The sequence below is a fragment of the Argiope bruennichi genome, chromosome X1 (genome assembly GCF_947563725.1).
Source record: "Argiope bruennichi chromosome X1, qqArgBrue1.1, whole genome shotgun sequence".
Taxonomy (NCBI): domain Eukaryota; kingdom Metazoa; phylum Arthropoda; class Arachnida; order Araneae; family Araneidae; genus Argiope; species Argiope bruennichi.
The window spans coordinates 35,311,825-35,319,265 of record NC_079162.1 but is presented as its reverse complement, the minus strand read 5'-3'; positions in this window follow the sequence as shown (position 1 = coordinate 35,319,265).

Here is a 7,441-nt window from a genome sequence, read left to right as displayed (position 1 = left end):
TGGCAAGTGCCATAAGAAACAATAGTAATAATAAAAATATTAATAGTTTTTTTTTTTTACTTTTGTAACCATAATTACTTGAGGAACACTATAATATCACTTGAAGTTTCACATAGGAAAAGTATTTATTTTAAAAGCATTAATTTTCAAACCTAAGTTAAAAGAAATTTCATATAATTCGAAAACTCAAGCATTAATGTCTATCATGTGAACCTGGAAAACAAAATATGCTTTATTAATACAGTCATATATGAATAAAAAAAAAATATTTTAAAAAATTAACTGTAAATAAATAATGTTTGGCTATAATAATGAAGGCTGTTTTGTTTATAGACATTTGTTTTGTTAAACCTTCAATGACACAACATTTGGCTCAATAGCACCTTATCTTGTATGCCAAAAACAACTTGGCATCCTCGAAGCTTACGCAGTTTTGCCGTTGGCAAATTGTTACGGGCGCGGAAAACGAAATGAGTACAATCACAGCACAGCTTACCAATCACTATCCAGGTAAGCAAGAAACCACATAGATGGGGAAAGAAAACCTTTGATTGGACTCAAAAAGGTTGACATACAGAGTGTGGATTTCTATTTTTGTTTCGTTCATTAGTGTTTTCAAGTATGAAGTTACTGATTGGTCAGTGGTATCAGTGATTCCTTGGCTTCAGTGACTTCGCACTGAACAATACCAGTATCCCATGAAGATAATTTCTAATTGCCTATGAAATGATTTCTATTGGTATTTATTCTGTTGGCGCCATCTATTGGTAGAATATAGAAGTAAAGTGAAGATTTTAAAGAAATGACAATTTTTTATTTCAAGTTTTTTTGGAAAATGCTTTACTCTAATAAATAAATAAAATAAATGGTTTTAAAAAAATCAAAATTAAAACTTTAGCTCAAATAGATAAATTAAGTCAATCACACGTTATTTAAATTAATAAATTAAATATGAATTATAATTAATAAATTTTATTATTAATATTGATTAATAATTTTTAATTAAAGGTGTGATTAAAATAACAGTTATTTGGAACGAATATTTAAAAATAACTATAGTAAAAATATTTGCTATTAAAAAAAAATCGTGGGTTATACATCTCTAGTTTCGAAAGGTACGCAAAAGAAATCCAACACTCTCATTGGGTGAAACGCTCTTATGGGCGTTTCTTTTCTTGATAATAAATTGTTTCACAGTTTGAAAGAATACATAGCTTGGCAAAGGCACCTCCGATAAATTGATCTTATCTATAGGAGGTACCGTTGGAAGTCATGCTACGGAAATCGGGGGTGGTATTACTCAAAGTTATTTATTTTATTTAGTCTATGCTGGTCATTCACAAGCACTGCAATGTTCCGCGCTATGCAAATATATCAATTTTCATTCACTCCGATCCCAGGTTCTCTGATAAATCCTTCCTTCTCTCATTTTTCTTGGCTAATGTCTGGGGAAAGTCTTTTCGTTTCAGATTCAAGAGATAGCTACTTTCCCAAAGCTATTGGCTTCTACGCAAAATGCACACTAGCTACTACTACTGTTTCTCAACGACCCTGTAGCATCCATTCCAGTTGAAATGGGGAACCAAAATGGAATGACGAAAACTGAGGCAGAATGGATATCCAACTTTCCTTATGATGTTAATTCTGATTGATATCCAAATTAGTGACAGATCGTGGCATAGAGTGGTCGTGAATATCCTCTTAACAGAGAGAAGCTACTTGTTCTATTTATCTGTGAGTGTAATAATGCACTGAGTTATTTCACAAAAAGTTGAGATCTCTCAGCTATGTTTGCTTCATTAAAATTATTAAACTCTTCGAAAAAATACAAATATAATATATAAAATTCTTTTTTTTTATTTGAAATAAATTTTAAAATTATAATGTTAACCTTTATGGAACTTCAAGAATTGCAAAAATTCTTTAAGCAAATAATGTAAAATGTCTGTAATTTCAAAACCAGACAGTTAAACAGCCGATTTTTTTTAACAGTAAATTTCCCCAAAATTTTGTACAGTTTTATTCCCATTACCAAAAGTGTCTGATTAAACAATGAATAATTTTAAAGAAAAATCAAAAATACTTTATCTATATCTATACTTATAATAAAGCTCAATGTGTGTGTGTGTGTGTTGGCGCTCTACAGGCCAGACCGTTTGACATACAGCTACCAAATTTGGTACATGTATACCTTGGAGGTTGGGAATGTGCACCTGGGGTTTCTTTTTTCGAATTTTTAATTAGAATTTTAATTATTAATTAAAAACTAACTTTCCCGCCAAAAAAATCTTCCATTTTCCCCACCGCCAACTTTTCCGCCAAAAAAATCTTCCATTATCCCCAGCGCCAAACGAGAAAGGCTTCAGTTTTTTTTTCTCCCAACAGTAATGAGGCTAGGGTTAAAATTTTTCGACGGATTATTTCAATCGGTTCTGTTTATTTTCTTAATGTTTGATGCATTTAAAATTAAACATTGTTAATGAATCAATCTTTCAGATTCATTCTGAGTACTTTTGAATTAAAATAAAACAGAATAAAGGAAATTAAAAAATTCTAATCCGCATAGCGTTACCCCAACTGGCGTAGAAAAAATCACGTTAAAAATCACCGGTTGCGTTACGTAACCGGCGAAGAAAATTCACGCATGCGCATTCTGTTCTGATTGTTTCCATGACAACGTTATCAATGGATGATTTAAATTATTTTTGGGTTAGTTGCATGCTTTTGTAAGTAAATTGTATTTATGTTAGTTATATATTTTTTGTATATGCTTATAGTTTTAAGTACATCGTTTTTTAAGTAGTTTTTTTAAAACCTGTTTTCAACCATTTATTTTAAACGATTCGGTTTATTTTCTTGGTGTTTGATGAATTTAAATTTAAACATTGTTAATGAATCGATCTGCTCATAATGAATCTAAGAAAATTTTGTTGACCAACTCTTGAGATATTACATAAACTAAAAAAGATATTCTTTAGTGCCCATAAAGTTTAAACGCTGAGTGACTCTATTTTCAGTAATCAGATTATAAAAAAATGCTTTGTTTCACTAAAAAATATTATTATATTAATTGAAGATAAATTCTTTCCACTTTAATTTAAAGCATAAATTCTACCGTTTTCAACCGTTTATTTTAAACGATTCGTTTTATTTTCTTAGTGTTTGATGCATTTAAATTTAAACATTGTTAATGAATCGATCTGCTCATAATGAATCTAAGAAAATTTTGTTGACCAACTCTTGAGATATTACATAAATTTAAAAAGATATTCTTTAGTGCCCATAAAGTTTAAACGCTGAGTGACTCTATTTTCAGTAATCAGATTATAAAAAAATGCTTTGTTTCAGTAAAAAATATTATTATATTAATTGAAGATAAATTCTTTCCACTTTAATTTAAAGCATAAATTCTACGGGTGCTAACAGAAAATGAGAGAGATACATATTACGTTATGACTGAAGGCCTTTATAATATTATGAATGAATTATATGATAATCAAAATTTGAAGTTTTAAAATATTTTGATGAAGAAGCTATTAAAGTAGAAATTGCATAAAATATTTAATTATTAAAATTTTAACGAACATTAAGATTGGCGAACCGGCTGGTCGCCAAAGGCGGCTAGTTGTTATATAAAGAAAAAAAGAAATCGAATAATTGCCTAAAAAAAAATACAGTAACTTTTCTCGCTTCAGGAGAGAAACAACAACAACAAACTGAAGAATTTTTCTCCTATAATTGAAATCTTACATTACTCATCTTTTCTCCATCAGTGGCTTAGAAAGATTGATTCACGTACGGTTCAAAATGAGATTTTTTTTTCGACCTCCAGTCATTATTAGTGACTTAGCAAGGGTAATAGTGCTCAGAGTATGTTACTATTTTTTCGTTGTTTCACTATATTTAAAAAATGGTATAAAAGCACTAATTTTTTTGTCTGCATTATGTCTCCTAAGAGCTGCGCCCTCCTCTTGCCCCTCAGTCACGACACCTCTGCTATGCATTGCCCTAACATTATCAATTCAAAATTTTACAAAAATATTTCGAAATATTTTAAATTAAAAATATTCAAGAAAGTGTACATCCACGCTTGTAAGAAATATGCAGCTCAAAGGCAAAATAGAAACTGAAAGATAATAACAGTATTTATTATTTTATCATCACGTTCCAATACAGTAAAAATGCTGTTAAATATGCTCATATAAACAGGCAAAATGCTTTGCACCATTTCCATGTTACAATCGACCACGCGTTTTACACAAGGGACAAGAAAGTCAATCACAACATCGCATAAGACAACCTGCATTAAGATGTTAGATAACGTGGACCGACACATTTTTATGAAGTTGTGAGAATATGCAATTCATGCACAAAATTAAAAGATCAAATGTAATTCTGTTTATGTAACACTGATAAAATGTTTACCGCATTTGGCAATTTCAAATTGCTTTGTTGAAATAATCTGGATATCAAATTATATATAAAGAGTTTAATTGAAGTTGACTAATACTCCTGACGAATAAGCTGCTCCCCAAAACATTTTTCGCATTTTTAAGAAATTTAATTTATGCATATAAATGGACATTTTCTTTTCAGCATAAAAGCTAATTGAATTGCATATTCAAATATCTGAAACTTCAGCATGGGATATTATCAGCCTTTCAGTATAACCTTATCAATAATCAGTATAATCAGTATTAAATTATCAATATTCCTTATATAGTAAGAAACAAGAATTCATTTATTAAAAGAAGTTTCGGAAATACTTTTTATTTAGTATTATTATTTCAATGAAATTTGTTTTTATTTAGTTCTTTCTGTTTTTATAAACTCAGCTATATATGGATATATTTTGAAGAAAGTAAAAGTGCCACTAGGCCATATTTTTTTCATTCTTGACACTTTTCTTAAAATAACTAATTTACATTAATTTCTGTATTTTTCGAAAAAGTGCTTACATAAAATTCCTTGGGTTTCAAAACTAGGGGAATAATACATTATTTTTGGTTACAAAATAATGCTTTATGCGTTTTAAAACTCTACTTTACAGTTTATTTTATAACTTTACAGTTATAAAATAAAATGAATCTACATTAGGAGGCTTCCTGACTTTTCAAAAGCCATTCCTTTTTCTTCTTTCATTTTAGTATTCTGCAAATGTTTTCATTCAATGCAGAGGACAAGAATTCTTTTTAAAAATTATTATAGGAATAAATGATAAAAATATTAATTTTAGAGTATGTATTATTTAGATGATCGCGAGATTTAATTCTGCATATTAAATAACACTTTCCAAAATTTTGTTAATGGAAAGATAAACATATATTGAAGAATTAAAAAAAAAGTTTACCAGATTTCAATTGTGTGATAATAAAAACGACACATATTTACATCATTCCTTTTAATAATAAATAGTATAGTTTGAAGTAATTTTTAACAAACGCGAAAAAAAAAAAATTTGAAATGGTGAATATAAGTTTGGAAAATTCCTAGAAAAATAAAAATTTAATTCTAGTTCCTGAAAAAAGGAAGGAGGGACATTATTTGAAGATACACAGTAATTTCAGAGGCGGGATTTTTTTGGTTTTTATCAAGTTTCAAGCAAAAGTGTTGTGTTTGAAAATAATTTTTGAATGAAATGATTATTTAAATTTCTTTGTAATACAACAATTTTTTTCACTTCTTTTTGTTAATTACTGAAACACTTAAAGATAGGACTTGACAAGTTGCAGTTCAATTTTTAGAACTATATTAATAGTTTTAAGGTTATTATATCACTATAATAAAAAATATTATCTATAATTGCAAAAAAACCTTCATCATTTAAATGCATATTAATATTTTTTTCGATCTATGATACAATTACGCATTTTATATATTATCTGTTGAATCCTTTTAGTTTGTTAAAATATATCTTTTTGCCTTTCTACAACTCTCCTTAAAAGAATAGTACAACTAATAAACTGAAATATTAACAGCTTTTTAAAGTTAGAAGTATCAGCTGGAAGTTTCTTCCCCAGTAATATGTTTCTTAGCCTTGTAATTTCTTAGCTTTACTAAAAGAACAATAACATAGATGTATCTAAAATTTAATTTAGCCTACCATACACAACTTCTCGTATATTCCTCTGAGAAAAAAGAATGAAAATATCCCATTTGTATAAAATACTTTTTTATCAACAATTTAATAAAACACTGACAATTATACTTTTAGCAAAATATATTATATTATTAGAAATATTGTAAAAATCATATTATAAAGCAAGATATTGACTTCTTTTTCATAATATGATAATTTCCTGATTCCCAATTTGGAAATACACTCATATCCAAAAATTAAGGATAATTCAGAGTCACGCGGAAATCGAATTTTAAAATACATATATCACCCGTAAAATGACTACACACATCTTCAAAAATCATATGCAAATTGCAGGTAGGGATGACGAATATTTTACGATCGGTTATTACGTAACCAATATCAAAAAGTCACAAATACAAGTGATCAATACTTTTCAAAGAGGGGTGTGATTCAAATCCTTGATACGATCTTACTGGTGATATTTCCATTACAGGTTTTGGATCACGATAGAAAGTAACAATCGATACGATATCACTGAAATTTACCCGAGCGGTGACTTCACTGGAAAGTAACAATCGATACGATCTGTCCAATGGAAGCTCTCGAACATAACAGAAAAGGAAAAATCTGTGAACGGATTGAAAAGTGAACGGACCGGTCATTGGAATCATCGTATCATTGAATTGCATATCACTAAAATTTATCGGAGCGGTGACTTCACTGGAAAGTGTGAAGTCGCCGCTCCACTTCATGAGAGTAACCGGTCTTACTGGTATTCGTATGTGTTGATGCACTGTTCCATACAAATCGTTCTTAATTGCTTGTGATTTGATTTTGCATATATTCCATTTATTGCTGCATCTATTGGTAGAATATAGAACTAAAGTAAACAATTTAAAAAAATGACATTTATATTTAATTCAAATTTTTCAGAAAATATTTTACTCCAATACAGAAATTAAATAAATAGTTTTGAAAAAAATCAAATTTAAGAAGTAAGCTGAAATAGATAAATTAATTCAATCACACGTTACTTAAATTAGTAAATTAAGTATTAATTAAAATTAATAAATTTTATATTTAATATTAAATAATAATTTTAAATTAATAATATGATTGAAATAATAGATATTTGGAACAAATATTTGAAAATAACAACAGCAAAGTTATTTGTTATTCAAAAAATCGTAGATTATGCATCTCTAATTGCAGGAAGCCATCAGATGACACCGAAAGCACGTCACAATGACGAGAGCGTAAGACAGTGACGCATAAGCAATACAAGCAAAGAAGTAAAATTGTTCGCAAGCACTTTACAGGCCTTTCAGTGCAATAACCGCATAGTTCTGAAGCAAAGGA